Source organism: Oryctolagus cuniculus, chromosome 2 (genome assembly GCF_051225735.1).
Source record: "Oryctolagus cuniculus isolate XC-2025 breed Fujian yellow rabbit chromosome 2, ASM5122573v1, whole genome shotgun sequence".
NCBI classification, from domain to species: Eukaryota; Metazoa; Chordata; class Mammalia; order Lagomorpha; family Leporidae; genus Oryctolagus; species Oryctolagus cuniculus.
The window spans coordinates 44,456,387-44,475,470 of record NC_142868.1 but is presented as its reverse complement, the minus strand read 5'-3'; the positions used below and the strand labels follow the sequence as shown (position 1 = coordinate 44,475,470).

Here is a 19,084-nt window from a genome sequence, read left to right as displayed (position 1 = left end):
GTTTGCAGCTCTTTTGGTGACTATAGCTAGGAGTAGAATTGCTGGAGTATATGCTAATTCTGTGTTTAATTTTTTGAGTAATTGCCATACTGTTTTCCACAGTATGTCTCCATTTTTATGTTCCTACCAGCAAAGCATTAATGTTCTAATTTTTCCGAATCCTTGTTAACATTTGTTGATTTTATTTTTATAGTAGCCATCCTGATAGATGTAAAGTGGTGATTGGGTTCAGTTTTACTTAATGATACTGAAAATGTACGTGCTTGGGGGAATCATAAAAGTTCCTGTTCTAAAGAAGTTTTTATCACGGGTGCTTAGAAGGACACTGTATAATGTAAGGTAATCAACAGTGCTGCTGACAGCATGCGTTGAGGGAGCAACTTGGGAGTCTCCTGAGCAGAAGTCACCTTCTTTTTGGGATCATCATACCGTGCAGGAGCGATGTGGCAATGTGCTTCCTTGGAGGGCTGCAGCTTAACCTGGGAGTTAGTTGCTTTGTATCTAAAGCAACTGATGGACTAGATAGCTTTTAGGGAATTTTCTATCAATATAATTTCTCTCAGTTGAGTTTTTAAAAATATTTGTTTCTTGAGAAAAATTTCAAAGCTGTGTATAAATGGAGATACTAGGATAGTGAAAGCCTCACTCACTTCCCACTGGTGTCAATTATGGATAGATGTGTCTCATCCATAGTCCCACTCATTCTGTCTCCTCCATCCCAGGTTATTTGAGAGTAAATCCCAGCTGTCATATGACTTCATCCATGAATATTTTGGTATATATCTCAAAAATATATCTAAAATATAAGAATAATGTTTATTGTATCTAAAGAAATAATTCCTTAATATCAGGAAATATCCATTGAGTCCATACTTCCCCTCTTGTGAAATTAAAAAAAAAAAAAATTGTTTGAATTAAGAGCCAGAGTGTATGCACTGTGCGTCTGGGTGCGCACGCTCTCTCTTTTTTAAATTTTTTAATTTAAATTTTTGACAGAGTTATAGACAGTGACAGAGAGAGACAGAGAGAAAGGTCTTCCTTCCATTGGTTCACTCCCCAAATGGCCACTAAGGCCGGCACTGCGCCGGCCTGAAGCCAAGAGCCAGGTGCTTCTTCCTGGTCTCCCATGCGAGTGCAGTGGCCCAAGCACTTGGGCCATCCTCCACTGCACTCCCAGGCCACAGTAGAGAGCTGGACTGGAAGAGGAGCAATGGGGACTAGAACCCAGTGCCCATATGGGATGCCAGCGCTGCAGGTGGAGGACTAACCAAGTGAGCCACAGTGCCAGCCCTCTCTCTCTCTTTTTAAAATTTAAAGTTAAAAATTTTTTTGAGTGGTAGATGGAGAGATAGAGTGCTCCAATTTGCTGGTTCACTCCCTAAATGCCTGGCCTGGAGCTGGCAGTTGAACTTAGGTACTCCAGTATGAGACATGGGTGTCTTGGCTGGTGGGCTAAATGACCACCCCAATATTTAGTCCCTTTTAACCTGTAAGTCCTTCCCCCCACCCTCTTTGCAGTTTATTTGTTAAAGAAAGTACATGACTAATCCAGTACTATTTCATTCAATATGGATTGAGTGATCGTATTAGTCTTCTCTTTAGTTTCCACAAATTGGGAGTTAGAGGCCTGATCAGAATTCATAAGTTGGGAATGGCATTGTGAAATAGTGGATGAGGCTTCCACCTGCAATGCCAGCATTCCGTATAGGCCCTGTTTCAAGTCCTGGTTGTTCCCCTTCCAATCCAGCTCCCTGCCAGTGTGCCTGGGAAGACAGCAGAGGATGGTCCAAGTGCTTGGACCTCTGCACCCATGTGGGAGACCTGGAAGAAGCTTCTGACTCTTGGCTTCTCATACCAGTCCAGCTCCAACCATTGTGGCCATTTGAGGAGTGAACCAGTGGATGGAACAGCACACATTCTTCTTTCTTTCTTGTAACTCTGCCTTTCAAATAAATAAATAAAATATTTTTTAAAAAAAGAATTCACAAGTGGTGATGTCATTCAGGAAGTATTTAATAACTGATTCTGTCTTTTAGGGGGTGGGGTCTGCAGCCCTTATTGATCATTGTCTCAATCCATTATTTTATTAGAGGCTGAAAGATTTTTTAATTTTAGCATTTTCCTAAATGTATGACCTGGAATATTTCTGTGAAAGGAAACTTTTTTTTAAAATCAGCTGGCTGATTACCATGAAGGCCAATTTGATGAGGAAATCAGGATAAATGCTTGGTTTTTCCTGTATCTTCCATTTTGCTCCACATATCTGAGCATGGATTGAGTCTGCACTTGTGAGTCAGAAGCATAGACTCACTTATAGATAGTTGCTTAAGTCAACAGCCACTTAGTAAGTGTTGGGAACCTCTAGTTTGAATGACCATTTTCACTTGGGCACATAAGCAAAGTGCTAAAATTTGCAGCCATTTGGCCAAACACTTGAAAATATAATCATGGTAGACAGATCACCTCAGCAAAGAAACAGGCATGCATTCAGGTGGCAGCAGGGAGTCTCAGGCAGAGGGGGACCTCAGGAGCCCCCACCTCTCTGGATGTTGCCCCAGATCTCTGTACCAGGAGACATGCTGCTTCGTGGCTTCGAGCCCTGACCCTCAGCATCCCAACTCAAGAGAGGGCATGAGGGCTGGAGGAGGCCTTGCTTCTAGACGTGGAACACTTTCAAAATTCTGAAATGGTGAAAATGGGTAGGCAGCCAAGAATGCGCAAAGCCTCCTTAGGACTGCTGCCCAGTGCAAGGATTACAGCTGTGCTGTCTCACCTGGAGTGCTTTTCCATGCTCTGCTTAATGCTGTGAATTGAGTTTGAGGGAAGCGGGAGACGTGTTTATCAGAGTCCATTTCCCATCCTTCCAATTTTCACAGAATAGAAACACCAACCATGCTTATCAATGCCAGGCACTTTGGGCTGCAAGAAGGGAGAGCTGTACTGACCCACTCATTTTCTAATCTCATACATATATCATGCATGCATTTTTGTTGGTTCAAGCTCTTAGACAATGGTGCTGTGTATAAAGTAAATAAAATATTCTTGTGAATGAAAGTTTTGGGGTCCAATACAGTGTACAATTGTTTTTTTTTTTTTTCTTTAATCAGGAATTTATGCTCTAGTAGTCTGGGACAGAAAATAAGATAAATATGTAAAGCATGTGGTATGTCAGAGTGTGATAAGTACCACCGATTAAAATAAAGCAGGAAAAGATAATAGGAATGTTAGGTTGGTGTTGAGAGATTGCAATTTGGAATACGAACAAACAAACATTAGGTGAGGAATCACCTGGGAATTAGGTGGGAATACTTGAGCAAAGACTTAAAAAAAGTAAAGAAGATTGTCACACAGGTTGATGGGAAAAGTGTCCCAGGCAGGGGGAAGTGCAAGATCAAAGGCCCCGAGGCAGGAGGGGCCTGGTCTGAAGCCTGTATATTAAGCAGAGGAGGAGAAGGAAGAGCAGGGAGCTTAAGAGAGAATTTGATCATGAAGGGCCTGTGGGTAATTGTGGGGACTCTGACCTTTATTTTGCATGCTATGGGAAGTTTTAGAGGATTTTGACAGAGGAATGATGTCATAGAGCTTATTTTTTAAAATAATCATTTTGTGTGTTGAAGATAGTATGTTTAGGATGGTAAGGAAAGCAACAGGATTACCATCTGGGGGTCTGTTGCCTCCTATCCAGTATGCATTTGACTTGAATACATATCACTTTTAAAACAATAGTAAGAACTTTATATCTTCGTGGACCTTTCTCAAATACTATCTTGTCATAGTTTTATAAGGTTTTCTATCCTTCTGTTTTTTTTTTTTGTTTTTTTTTTTTTTTTTGACAGAGTGGATAGTGAGAGACAGAGAGAAAGGTCTTCCTTTTTGCCGTTGGTTCACCCTCCAGTGGCCACCACGGCTGGCGCGCTGCAGCTGGCGCACCGCGCTGATCCGAAGGCAGGAGCCAGGTGCTTCTCCTGATCTCCCATGGGGTGCAGGGCCCAAGCACTTGGGCCATCCTCCACTTCCTTCCCTGGCCACAGCAGAGAGCTGGCCTGGAAGAGGGGCAACCGGGACAGAATCCGGCGCCCTGACTGGGACTAGAACCCGGTGTGCCGGCGCCGCTAGGTGGAGGATTAGCCTATTGAGCCGCAGCGCCGGCACTATCCTTCTGTTTTAAGAATTTAAGTGGCCATTTTAATTAGCACATTAGCTTGGTCATTATCAAAAATTCAAAAGATAACAATTGTTAAAGAGGATTGCCAATATCAGAGGGAATGTAAATTAGTACGAGGATTCTAGAGAACAATGTGGACATTCTCAACAAAAATAGAGCTACTGTATGATACTGCTGTTCTACTTCTGGGTAATGTCCAAAGGAAATGAATGCACTACCTTAGAGAGATATTTGTGCTCCCATGTTCATTGTAACACTTTTCACAGTAGCTAAGATACAGAATTGATCAAAGTGTCCATCATACGTTGGATAGATAAAGAGAATGTGGCATATATACACATGGAATACTACCCAGCCTTGCAAAGGAGGAAATCCTGTCATTCACAACAATGTGGATGAAATTGGAGGATGTTATGCCAAGTATGGCACAGAAAGGTAAATTATGCATGATCTCTCTTACGTGTCAAATCGCAAAAGTCAAATTCAAAGAAGCAGAGTAGAATAGTAGTTAATAAGGACTAGGTGGTTAATAGTATTTGATGGTCATGGGTACAAAATTCAAATTAGAGAAGAAGTTCCAGAGATCTGTTATACAACATAATGATTACAGTTCATGTATTGCATAGATTTTAAATGTTCACACACACACAAAAATAAATATATAAGATTATGGGTTTGTTAATTAGTTCAATTTACTCATTCTCTGATATATATATGAAAACAAAATGTACACTATAAATTTGTGCATGTTTTTATTTGTCAATGAAAATAAATCAATTTTGGGGCCAGCACTGTGGCTTAGCAGGTAAAGCCATCACCTGCTGGCATCTGATAGGGGCACCAGTACGAGAGCAGGCTGCTCCACTTCCGATCTAGTGCTCTACTATGGCCTGGGAAAGAAGTAGTAGATGGCCCAGTGCTTGGGCCTGTGTACCCACATGGCAGACCTAGAAGAAGCTCCAGGCTCCTGGCTTCAGATTGGCCCGGCTCCAGCTGCTGGGGCCATTTGACAAGTGAACCAGTGGATGGAACATCTCTCTCTATTTCTCTGCCTCTCTGTAATTCTGCCTTTCAAATAAGTAAATCTTTAACAAAAAATAAAATTAATTAATTTTGAAAAGACATTAGTTAAAAACAGGTACAGAACAGCACCACGGCTCAATAGGCTAATCCTCCGCCTGCAGCGCCAGCACACTGGGATCTAGTCTTGGTCGGGGCGCCGGATTCTGTGCTGGTTGCCCCTCTTCCAGGCCAGCTCTCTGCTGTGGCCAGGGAAGGAAGTGGAGGATGGCCCAAGTGCTTGGGCCCTGCACCCGCATGGGAGACCAGGAGAAGCACCGGGCTCCTGCCTTCTGATCAACGGGATGCGCTGGCCACGGCAGCCATTTGGGGAGTGAACCAACGGAAAAACAAGACCTTTCTCTCTGTCTCTCTCTCTCTCACTGTCCACTCTGCCTGTCAAAAAAAAAAATAAAATAAAATAAAAAAGGTACAAATCCACTGTAGAGACTAGTTCAGTATAATTATTATTCTTCTCATATAGAACATTACTTGCATTTTTAAATGGCACAGATTGAATTAGACCACTCTGATTCATTGGCTGTCATTCAAAATGGGTTGTTTCACAATATATCAAACAGTTGAGAAGTACTTCCAATTGTACTTGGAATACTCAAGGTGTGGAATGGGGCACATCAAAGAAATGTTATGATGTAACTTAAAATATGAAATTGTTGCTTAAAATAAGGGTAAATTTATCAATAAACTAAATCAATATTTATATGTATCTTCTAACTCTTCCATTTCCATAAACCATTGAGAGAGAATGTCAGATATTTTTTGGTAACCAAATTTAAAAAAAATATTTATTATCTATTTTAGTGGCAGAGTTATAGAGGTAGAGAGAGAAAGAGAAAGAGATGGGGAGGGAGAGAGAGAGAGGTCTTCCATCTGGTTCACTCCCAAATGGCTGCCATGGCCAGAGCTGGGCTGATCTGAAGCCAGAAGCCTGGAGCTTCTTCCCAGGCCTTTACTGCACCCCAGTAAGTGCAGGGGCCCAGGGTCTTGGGCCATCTTCTACTGCTTTCCCAGGCCATAGCAGAGAGCTGGATGGGAAGTGAAGCAGCCAGGACCTGAACCGGCACCCAGATGGGATGCTGACACTTGCAGGCAGTGGCTTTACCCACACTACGCCACAGCATTGGCCCTGTAGCCAAATCTGAATTTGAGTCGTAATGCAAATGAGTTCTGAATTAAATTTTCTGAACCTATAGCTAATAGTGATTATACCTGTAGACAAGATAGTTTTTAAAATGTTCAACTGTATACACCTGATTGTTGCTCTCTGGGCAGCACCTAGAGGGAGCATAATCCTTTAAAGAACAGAGGAAAACTTGCTAAGCACCACGTTATCACGTTTCTTCCTTGAGGGCCCTTCCTGGTTGCCAGTTGCCAGTTGCTTATAACAAGAGTGCAAGTAGGAAGTGGCTGTCTTATGAGACTGACGAGACAGAGGTCTAATGTAGGGGCTATTAGAGTACCTGGAAGTCAACAGGAAATATGCTGGAAGGAGGGAGGATGACAGAAGTCCCCAAAATCTCTGTACAGATTCCCTTCAAATCCATGGCTGATCCACGTACAAGGTGAGACAAATCAGCAGGAAGCAGTTGATGCGAGGCTGAGACATCAGGAGCTGCTTGGTTCTGAGAAGGAGTTGGAGTACAAATCCTGCTAAGTTAGAGAGACTTGTAAAAACTTGAGGCTTTTCTTTGAGAGTTCAGGAGGGTAAACCCCAGGACAAAGGACTATATCCTAGGGATAAGGGAAAAAGAAAATAAAGCTACTCTTACGAAATCTAAAAACCAAACTTTCACAGTATCAAAGTGACCCTCTAGTCATTTAATTTTTGCTTGCTAGGAAAAAAAATCAACCTTAGAGGAAAATAAAAAAATTCAGTCTTTACTATGTATCATCCAATATTTTGTGTACGGTAAAAATTATCAGACATGTGAAGAAACAAACTGTGATTGATGAAACAAAAAAAGGCAATGGACACAGGACCAGAGATGAGTCAGGTGTTGAAATTAGCTAAATAAGACTTAAAATAGGTGTTGTAAGTGTATTAAAGGATTACAGTGAGAGATGGATGAAATAGGCAAAGAGGTAAGGAAGTAGTGACAAGCAAATATAAACTCTACAAAAAATAACGAAATAGAAGTTCTAAGACTGAAAAATACAGCATGTGCAAAAAAAAATATTGGATGAACTTAACAGAAGAGTAGACACTGCGGAAGAAGGGAGCCGTGCTGATTTTGGAGGAAGTCATTAGAAATCCCAACTGGAAAGAAAAAAAAAAAAAAGAATAGCGCCTCAGTGTTTGTGAGATAGTACCAACTAGTCTATGTATAATGGAGTGTCAGAAGGAGCTCAGCTAGGAACTGAGATAGAAAACATATTTGAGGAAATAAATGTGATGAGAAAGTACTGTGGGGGGGGGCAGCGCTGTGGCGTAGACAGTAAAACCACTGCCTGCAGTGCCAGCATCCCATATGGGTGCCGGTTCGATTCCTGGCTGCTCCACTTCTGATCCAGCTCTCTGCTATGGCCTGAGAAAGCAGTGGAAGATGGCCCAAGTCCTGGGCCCCTGCACCCATGTGGGAGACCCAGAAGAGGCTCCTGGCTCCTGGCTTCAGATCTGCACAGCTCTGGCCATTGCAGCCAATTGGGGAGTGAACCAGTGGATGGAAGACACTCTCTCTCTCTCTCTCTCTCTCTCACACTCTCTCTCTCTCTCTATTCCTCTTCTCCCTCTGTGCAACTTTGACTTTCAAATAAATAAATCTTAAAAAAAAAAAAATGGTGTGTGGGGTAGTAGAGATGAATGCCAGATCTGGACAAAGGCAGGGATCAGATCAGGATAGTGGAGCACATTTTGCGTGGGGAGAAAGAAAATTATAAGACACAAAGATTCATCTTGCTCAAGACCAACCTTACTCCCACTTCCACACTCCAGTTCCTTTTAGAACAATTTGTTCTTAGTTCTTTGGTTCCATGGTGACAGAATTGAGATGGAGAGTTCATAGGCTTGGACTCAGATCTTGGTTTAAATCCCAGTTCTACCTCTCACTAGTTCTGAGACCATGGTGAATTATTATGGTCTGCATCTTGGTATCATCATTTGTTAATGGAGATAATGCTCTTTCTCCCACAAGACAAGTCTGTAAGAGGGATAGAATATGTAAATTTGATAAGGTAGTGCTAGCCGTATCATAGCTAGGAGTTCAACAGGTAGTAGCTTCATTCTTTCACCAAATTGTTTTGTGTCTGTCTGGTATCACCATCTACCCAGTCAGCTATAAACCAGATTAAGGAAATTATACTTTATATAAAAGCAATAAGATTCATGGAAATGATAGATTATATTTGAATTTTTGAAAGATCTCTCAGGCTTCATGTGAAGAGTGGTATGAAACAAGATCTGAAAAGACCAGATTGGAAGCTATTGCTATAGCCCACTCACCTTCCCTTTACACCTTGCTCAAACCGTTATATACTCTTCTTTTTTAAAAAAAAAAATTTATTTATTTATTTAAAAGTCAGAATTACACACATAGAGAAAGAGAGGCAGAGAGAGAGAGAGAGAGAGAGAGAGGTCTTCCATCTGCTGGCTCACTCCCAAATTGGCTGCAAAGGCTGGAGCCTGATCTGAAGCCAGGGGCCAGGAACCTCCTCCAGGTCTCCCACACAGGTGCAGGAGCCCAAGGACTTGGGCCATCTTCTACTGCTTTCCCAGGCTATAGCATGGATTGGAAGAGGAGCAGCCAGGACTAGAACTGGTGTCCATATGGGATGCTGGCACTGCAGGTGGTGGCTTTACCCACTATACCACAGTGCCAGTCCCAAATACACTCTTCTTTCATAAAAGATTTTGAAACACAACCTCAGTCATTATTGGAAAGAAAAAAAAAAATCTGGGCCCCTTTCTACAGAACAGAGAAGGTTCAGTCCTTTTTTGTTTTTAAAGGATTTATTTATTTATTTGAAAGGCAGAGTTACAGAGGCAGAGAGAAAGAGAGGTCCTACATCTGCTGGTTCACTCCCCAAATGGCTGCAATGGCTGGAGCTGGGTTGATCAGAAGCCAAGAGCCTGGAGCTTCTTCCAGGTCTCTCACGTGGGTACATGGGCCCAAAGACTTGGGCCATCTTCTACTGCTTTTCTTAGCAGAGAGCTGGATAGGAAGTGGAGCAGCCAAGACCTGAACCAGCACTCATATGGGATGCTGGCACTGCAGGCAGCAGCCTTACTAAGCCACAGTGCTGGCTCCCAGTCTTTTTTTTTTTTTTTTTAAGATTTATTTATTTGAAAAGCAGAGTTACACACACATACACAGAGAGAGAGAGAGAGAGAGAGCGAGCGAGCGAGCTGGGCTGGTCCAAAGCAAGGAGCTAGGAACTTCCTCTGGGTCTACCAGTGGTTGCAGGGGCCCAGCACTGGGCCATTCTTCTGCTTTCCCAGGTGCATTAGCAGGGTGGTGGTTTGGAAGTGGAGCAGCTGAGACTCCAACCTACTGCATATGGAATGCCAGTGCTGCAGGCGGCCTCTTTACCCGCTACCCCACAGTGCCAGTCCTGAGAATTCAGTCTTCAAAGGCCTGGACCAGTGTTACGGCAATGGGTATAGAGTCCAGTGCACAGAGTTGAGAGTCCATCTGCCTGCCAATCTATCATTTTTCTGTCATTCTTTCTTTGAAATGTGATTTCATCCCTGACAGATACACTTTCCAAAGAATAGCTGTGATCAGATCACTCCTTTGCTAGGAAACTTTTTTTCTAGAAAGATGACTCTATTCCATAGTCTAAAATTTTTAACATTTATTCATTTTTATTTATTTAAAAGCAGTGTGATAGAGACAGAGGGAAAGAGATCTAACTCCTGCTGGTTCCCTGAATGGCTGGGACTGGTCCAGGCCAAAGCCAGGAGCCTGGAGCTCCATTTGGGTCACCTACATGACTGGCTGGTGTCCAGGTAGTTGGGCCATTCTCTGCTGCCTTCTCAGGCGTATTGACAGGGAGCTGGATCAGAAGCAGAGCAGCCCAGACTCGAACCCATGCTCTAAGATGGGACACCTGCATTGTAGGCAGTGGCTTAGCTCATTGCGTCACAGTGCCGGCCCCCTTAGTCTGAATTTAAGGTCTCATAGAACTTGATTCCAATCTACTCCATCAGCCCATTCCACCCCACCCCACCCCACCACTTTATTTAAACACTTTATTCTGTGTTGGGTCCTTGTCACCTCATCATTTCACTACTTAATGCCCTAACATATTTCCAGCTGAAACTCTGCTCATCTTTCAAGTCTCAGCTACTTTTCACAGTCTTCTGTCCCAATCCATCTTTGTGTCTTTGTTCATCAGATAAGATTTATCAACTTGCATTTTGATTAGGTATTGGATTGATTATCTCTTTTTTATGAGCTTTTTTGATGGTGAACAATCGGTCCTGGATTATTGTGACCTAATTTTGAGTGTAGGCCCTTAATGTAATCATTTGTTAGATGAATGAATCACTAATATTTGCTATGATTTAAGTAGGACTTGGCTGCTGAACTCATGCAAGTGTTTAAAGCCTACAGTTGTAAGTTAATGGTGGGAAGAGAGTAGACAGTAGACGCAGAGTTCAATAATGGGGATTACAAGTGGGGCCTTGCGGGAGATCCGTAGGTCACTGGCGTCATTACTCAGAAGGTAATTCTAGAGAAAGGGTAGGCAGTAAAGCCTGAAGGGAGCCCAGCCTCTCTCTCCTTCCTGCTCACCATGTGATTCTTTTTTTTTTTTTTTTTTTTTTTTTTTTTTTTACAGGCAGAGTTAGACAGTGAGAGAGAGAGAGAGAGACAGAGAGAAAGGTCTTCCTTTGCCGTTGGTTCACCCTCCAATGGCTGCCGCGGCCGGCGCACCGCGCTGATCCGATGGCAGGAGCCAGGTACTTATCCTGGTCTCCCATGGGGTGCAGGGCCCAAGCACCTGGGCCATCCTCCACTGCACTCCCTGGCCACAGCAGAGAGCTGGCCTGGAAGAGGGGCAACCGGGACAGAATCCGGCGCCCTGACCGGGACTAGAACCTGGTGTGCCGGCGCCACAAGGCAGAGGATTAACCTAGTGAGCCGCGGCGCCGGCCACCATGTGATTCTTTCTCTGCCCGTGTTCCGTGTTTTAACAGTGCTGTCCTCATCAGAGGCCAAACCAGTGTGACTGCCTGGTCTTGGACTTAAACTTTCCAACTGTGAGCTAAACAAACCTTTTCTCTTTACAAGGTTAATATTCTCTTGTATTTTGTTGTAGTGAAAGCAAGCTAATACAGTAATCTTCATGTTGGCAGTGAACATAGGAGAAACCTCTTTATACTCACCTATTTTATTTAGAATAAGAAATAATTTTAAAAATTTAGCTTGAGGAAAAGGTTTGAACAGATAAGTGGAAAGTAAAAGACTTTCACAGGAAATCTCGGGGACTTCTGGAAACTTCTGAGAGTCACAGCTGTTAATGGGCAGCTCCCTTTAGAATGGCTTATCTTCTTTAGGTGGATCACCAAGCTGGTTTTTGGGGTACTAATTGGATGAGTGACATTCAGAGGGCTGACAAAGAGGGAAACAGGATAAAAGTGTGAGGTGAGAGACGCTAACACTTGCTGTTGATCTACAGGATGCCAAGCAGTGCTGAAAGAAGGGTATTTCTAAGGGAGAAAAATCACTGAGAGATGTGGAGAGGAAAGAGGAAGTTTTATGTCTGTGGCAGAGAGGAATGAAGTGTAAATGACCAGGTGGCACAGCAGAGGAAACAGGGGAAGCCTTAAATTCCTTGGAATGCCCTGGATGGTAGCCTGGAGAAGCACCTCCCATGCCAGTTTCATGATCTGGTTGCATCTGGACCGTGTGTTTCCTGTGATGAGAATTGGGCTCAGTGGGTTGCAGACTCACCTAGCTACTGGTGTTTATTTTCAGTGCTGTTCCACAAGCAAAATGGTACCTGACCAGGTCACTAGGGGTTACTTGAATACTGTTTGGTCTGATGATAACACTTAGTATCTCAACCCAGTTGTCTTGTCTGGGCCTCAGTTTCATAACTGGTCAAATGAATGGCTTGATTTTTCACAGAAAGCCATCCCAGCTGTACCGTTCCTTCTGTGATGAAATAGAGTGATCCAGGCTGACCCTGCCTTCCCGTGAATGTCTTGCTTCTCAAAAAATCCAAGCAGAGGGTCCCATTGTGGCCACAGATTGATTTGGGGGACTTTTCAGGAAAATTTCTCCATCTGGGGCTTCTTTGCCACATCCATATGTCCTACGTTTTCTCTTAGGATAGAGCTGGAACTGAAAGCATTCTACTGAGTCCATCAACATTCACTGCAAATGTCATGGTCATTTGTTCATTGAAATCCCATGGCTCTCCTACCCACTCCAGAAGGGAAAATCAAATTCCAAATGTCTTAGAGAAGGCAGCGCCCATGCACAGACACATCTGGGAAATAGAAAACAGATAAAGTGTGCTTCTTCAGCAAGCAGAATATTTTTTTTCTCTTAGAGCTTTCTTTACTTTGCTTGAGACCAGCTGTTGAACATACTTGCCAACTCCTGTTAAAGTCCTACTGCTCACTCTTGACCTGTCTGGTCTCCTGCCACATGCTCACATCCCCAGGAGGAGCTTGGTTCTCTTACACTGAGGAGCTCCTCCTATTGAATCCTTTATATAATGGTCCACAGCAACAAACTACTCTGCATCCAGCTAGCTGGTTTGAAGAAGCCTGGGCTTCTGTGTATGCTGGTAATTCCATCCAGGGGACTCTCATCCATCCATCCATGGGAACAGTTGTGGGTCCCACTGTCCCTTAAGGGACACAGATACATCGAGACACATTCCACGGAGAGAAGATGATGAGAAGACCCAAAAGTGTCTAGGACAGGTGAAGGGATTACAGTATGTGGCTTGGACAGGAGGAGGTCCACAGAGTTTCCAGAATTGTCTTCAAGCGGTTGGAGTTGGCTAATTGTCATAAGGAAGAGGGCCTATATTTGTCCTTTGTGGCCTAATGGAAAAGGGTTTGAGTGGAGGACAAAACATTTGCTTGTGTTTTGGTTTAAGGCAGGAAGAGTTCTCTTCCTCAGATTTGCAGAGGGGCTTTCCCTGGGCTCTTTCAAGAAGTGGAGGGGTTGGGGCCAGCATTGTAGTATTGTGGGTTGAGCTGCTGCCCATGTCAGTGGCATTCCATATGAGCACCTGTTCAAATCCCAGCATGCCACCCATGTGAGAGACCTGAGTGAAGCTCCTGGCCTTGCCCTGGTACAACCCTAGCTATTGCAGCCATGCTGAGGAGTAAGCCAGCAGACGAAAAATCTCTCTCTGTCTCCCCACCCCCATAACTCTGCCTTTCAAATAAATCAATAAATATTAGGAAAAAAAGTAAGGCTGATTTGAGCTTTGATTGGACAACTTGCTGCTATGGAAAAGCACATTTTGAACATTAGCAGGGCACATTTAAGCTAGATGGCAGGTGAGGTCCCTTCCAACCTCAGAGTTGGTTCTTGAGTTCTCTTGGTGGATAAAGACCTTATGCTGTTCTGAGAATATTCCCAGGAAAGAGGAGGAAATACAGAAATGTGCATAAAGAACCTGGAACTCTATCAATCCTAGTACAGTAGAGTAGGTATGTACATATATGACCATGTTTTAAATTAGAGGTTGAAAGAGGTAAACTAGTCAAATTAAAGTCACATTAGAAATTGATATAGACAGAAGATCATTAATTGTCATCAGTTACAGGAAAGACCAAGCAAATCTGAATCACTATATGGTTTCTTTATTAGCAGAAGGTTTTTTTTTTTATTTGACAGATAGAGTTAGAGAGAGAGAGAGAGAGAGACAGAGAGACAGAGAGACAGAGAGAAAGGTCTTCCTTCCATTGGTTCACCCCCCAAAATGGTTGCTACGGCTGATGCTATGCCTATCTGAAGCCAGGATCCAGGTGCTTCCTCCTGGTCTCCCATGCGCTTAAGCCATCCTCCACTGCCTTCCCAGGCCACAGCAGAGAGCTGGACTGGAAGAGGAGCAACCATGACTAGAACCCGGCACCCATATGGGATGCCTGCGCCACAAGGCGGAGGATTAACCAATTGAGCCACAGCGCTAGCTCCCAGAATGTTTTTTTTTTTTTTTTTTAAAGATCTTCTATCCATTGGTTCACTCCCCAGTTGGCCTCAACGGCTGGAGCTGAGCCTATCCGAAGCCAGGAGTCAGGAGCCAGGAGCGTCTTCCTGGTTTCCCACACAAGTGCAGGGCCCCAAGGACTTGAGCCATTCTCTACTGCTTTCCCAGGCCATAGCAGAGAGCTGAATCATAGGTGGAGCAGCCGGAACTCAAACCGGCTCCCATATGGGATGCTGGCACTGCAGGCGGCAACTTTACCCTCTATGCCACAGTGCCAGCCCTGAAAGTATTTTTTAAATTTTTTCATTCTCAAGCAGGAATAGTGAGATGGAAGGTATCTTGTTGAATTACTTACTGTGATGTAGATTTGTGGAAAAGGAAGCTAGCATAGAACATAGACTGCGACATTTATATTTTCATCTTATATGCAGCTTCTTTGGAGCCGAGCCTAGCATGTTAGGGCTAACGTGCATTTTCCAGTCCTCCTTCTCCTGCCCCCTCCTTTTCCGGACCAGGATGGCGGGCCCTCCACCAACTCTCAGTGTCTGTGACTGTGTGGCTGTGACAGGGCCTCGTCGTATTTTTCCTCCGTCTGTTGACTTTCCTTCTTTGAGTTTGTCCCAGGCCATTCCCCATCTTTACCTCCGTTCCCTTCTGCGGCTCTCTTATTATGGCCGGATTTGTGTCAGTTTTTTTCCCATGTTCAGAGCTGTTATCTGGGTGTCACCTGTGTTGGGACATGGAGCTGTGGCCAAGAGTACTTGGAGATGTGCTGCACACGGGGCACTGTGTCTGCGCTGTCGGCTCTGTGTGTACTTTATTTATAGCTAGTAAAAGCCCATTACTGAAAACGCCATTCTAATAGAGTGCTCCATAAAATCATGCTCTCGTCCCAGGATCCACACACTGCATCTTATTTATCAGGCACCACTGAATTCTCTGTAATGAATAATGTGATGCAGCGGCACCATCCCTCCAGCCCTGGATCTGTGATACCAAAGGGGCTCTTGGTCGGCTTGCTCATAGTTGTCCACAGCCCTGTACGAAGCCAGCTTCTAAAATTGTTTCTGGGGAGACACAGTGCAAAGAACATTGGCTTTGCGTTCCAGGCCTGCCTGGCTTGGAATCCTGGGGCCAGTGATCTCACCTGTCTGCACTTCTGTTTTGTCATCCTTAAAGTATGGCTGATCATGTCTTCCGTGTACAATTACTGGGGGATTCTACATGTACAAGGATGCTAGTGCAATATGTGGCTTATGGCAGACTTTTGATAAATACAAACTCCTTTGTTTTCCCCTTCCCATTCTTTCTGTCATATGGGGCATCTCAAGAAAAACAAAAGATATATTTATTTTGGTGCAAAAAATTGAAACCCATGCATATATGAAGTCTTCCAAAAGTTCATGGAAAATGCATATTCTGTAAGAACTATGTGAGATTTCAGACCATTTTTGCAGGGCCAATGCTGTGGCATAGTGGGTAAAGCTGCCTTCTGCAGTGCTGGCATCCCCTATGGGTGCCAGTTCAAGTCTTGGCTGTTCCATTTTTGTTCTCAGCTCCCTGCTAATGATCCTGGGAAAGCAGTGGAAGATGGCCCAAGTGCCTGGGCCCCTGCTACTCATATGGGAGACTGGGATGAAGCTCCTGGCTCCTGGCTTTAGTCTGGCCCAGCCCTTGTTATTGTGGTCATCTGGGGAGTGAACCAATACATGGAAAACTTCTCTCTCTCTGCCTCTGCATTTCCCTCTCTATAGCTCTGCCTTTCAAATAAATAAATGTTAAAATAAAAACACTGTTTTTACACCAAAATAAACTTATCTTTTAATTCCATTTTCCTACAGATTTTTTGAAGTACCTTTTTATAAGGAAACAAAATTACAGAATGTTTGTAGGAAATTTTTTCCTCGTTGATCATAATTATAAAATCACAAAGTTGAAGAGAAGAAGAGGAAAATAGATTTCAATTCTCCTTATGAATCACCCACAGAGCCTATAACAGATCCTTAAATGGTCGTGCTAAATTTAGAAATAATTGAGTCCTACTCTCTTTCCACATGACAAATTGAGGCTTCAGTGTCCCAGCACATGATTCAGAAGCAACCTGCAGTTCCTTGATTGACAAAGACCTGGCTAGTGACATTGGGCAGGAGATAACGAGAAGGCAGAGAGGAGGAGAAACATGAAGGTTTGTAAAAGTTGTGGCCTCAGAAGTCGCCACTAGAGAGGGGATGTCTGCACTGGGAGGAAACCAGAGAGTTATGCCCAGGAAATGGGGAACCAGGCTGGGAGGAATTCTGTAGGCAGTTGTGAGGCCACAGTGCAGCGAGCTTTCTTCGTGCACTGACGCGATGGCTCTGAGATTCTGCCAAAGGATGCCCTGATATCTTGGAGACTGAGGCCGGCAGGACCAGCAGCTCTGACCACAGGCAGACTGAAGAAGAACATGTGGAGGGTGTGTGTGTGTAGGGAGTGGGAGGATGGGAGTGGAGAAAGCAGAGAAAATGGGAGAAGAGAATGGACTAGCATTTATTGACTGCCTACTGTATGCTTGACATTATGTTATCTGTGAAGTCTCTGCAAGGACTCTGAATAGTAACCTTTCCGTTCCTGGTTTACAGATGAGGAAGTATGATTTCTAGAGTATTGGGAGCTTACCCAAGGCTACATAGGCAGGAATTGTTTCAGCACTGAACTCTGACTGCAGTAGACCATTTTCATTCGTTCTGGATCTGTGTCTACAACAGTCCAAAACTTTGAAAAGAGAGCTGAAGTGAGAACTGTTTTCTGTGTTCAACATTCTATTCTCCCCCTGCCCTCCCCTACCCATGCTGCATCATACTAGTTTTTCATTGCTGTAACAAAATGACATAGGCTGGGTCCTTATAGAGAAAAGATCTTTCCAAGGTGAGTGTTTGACATAGTGTTTAAGGTGCTGTGTATGACACCTGCATCCCAGGTTGGAGTGCCCAGGTTTGATTCCCAGCTCTGCCCAATTCCAGCTCTCTGCTAATGCGCAGCTTGGGAGGCAGCAGATGATGGCTCAAGTACTTGAGTCCCTGCCACTGATGTGGGAGATCTAGACTGTGTTTCTGGCTCCTGGCTTTGGCTTTGTCCAGCCCCTGGTGCTGAGAGCATTTGGGAAGTGAACCAGCAGATGGAAGATGTCTGTCTGTTTTTTTCTACCTTTCAAATAAATGTTAAAAAAGTGTTTTTGTAGACGTTTGAAGATTCACACTACAAAGAAATCTTGAATATAGAAGTAATGATTGCTAATTATCCTAATTTTATCATTAAATGTATGCATGTATTTACATATTACACTGTACCCCGTAAATATATACAGTTATTATGTGTCAAGAAAAATAATCTAATAAAAAGTGTTTTCTTTAGCTCACAGTTTTGGAAATAGAAGAGTGTGGTGTCAGCATGTGCTCAGCTCTGGTTAGGGTCTCGTGGGAGGGGTCATCACAAGGGTAAGAGCGTGTGTGGAAGAGATCACGTGGTGAGGCTGAGGCAGGAAGCCAGAGAACGAGTCAGGGACCAGGCTTTCACATCAACTTGCTCTCAGGACAAATGGCACACTTCAGGAGGCTGACTTTGACAGTGGCCGCAGTAACTTAATTACTATGCCCCCCGCCCCAAAAGGAGTCACCACCTCTGAATAATATCACACTGGGACCAAGCTTTCAGCAAATGAACCCTTGGGGGACAAGCCGTACCACCCATATAGTCATTGGGTTTTGACTTTGAAAGCCACAGAGAAAGGGCTGAACTCTCTGCATCCTGGCATTATGATTTCTGGGAATTCCTCCATTATGGACTCCAGTACAATGATAGAAGTGGTCCTTGAGTTTTCAGGTAATTCCAGTTCAATTCAGCAGATCCATCCCCTCCACCCCAGCCCTCCATGGAGACTCACAAAAGCAAGGTGCCATGCCAGGTGACAGGGCAAACTCACTCCAGGAAGATGGGTCCCCCGGTTCAGAATTCACTGTGCAGGGAGGAGCTACAGGGAGGCTAACAGTCATTCCATAGCGGGGACCATAAACACACCCAGGTTAAGAGGACTTGGGTTATGCTTTAGGGTTCCAAGTCTAGAAATACCTGATGTTATTCTGAGTGGGCAGGCAAGATCTCCACAGGTGAAGATGGACATCGGGGATACTAGGAATAAGCAGAGGTGCCAGTTGGGAGGGTTCAGTCAGTGGAGGGTGGGATAATGGGTATGAAAACTTCACCAACTGCCTTAATTTTGTTGTTTATAAAACTGACATGGGCTCACATAGAAAATGAGAAAATTTCTCACAAAAAAGAATAACTGGAGGCAACCATGATTCCAACATTATTTTCTTCCAGCTGTTTACCAGTGTGTGTGTGTGTGTGTGTGTGTATGTATGTATGCTTACATATAACATTCTTAAACAATTTTAAAAACTTCTTTTGAAGTTTTTATATATACTTCTAAAAGAAATTTGGAAAACATTGAAGAATATAAAAGAGAAAATAAAAATCACCCATAAGCCTTGTCAGAAATAATACATACATTTTCTTGAGTCCATTTCTCAACATATACACATTAAATCAAATAGGAAAAAAAAAATTCTTCATGCTCTTTTACTTCTTTTTTTCTTCTTCTTCAGATTCTTTTGGAACACTTTCCCATGCCACTAAATGATCTTACAAAAATGAATGTGTAATATTTATTTCAAATTATGTGTAGAC

General features: G+C 43.6%; 1 protein-coding gene across 7 annotated transcripts in view; it reads left to right on the top strand.

The window, feature by feature from the left end:
- MSRA (methionine sulfoxide reductase A) overlaps positions 1-19,084 on the top strand; it is a 409,106-nt gene that overhangs the window by 177,156 nt on the left and 212,866 nt on the right. The window lies entirely within an intron of this gene.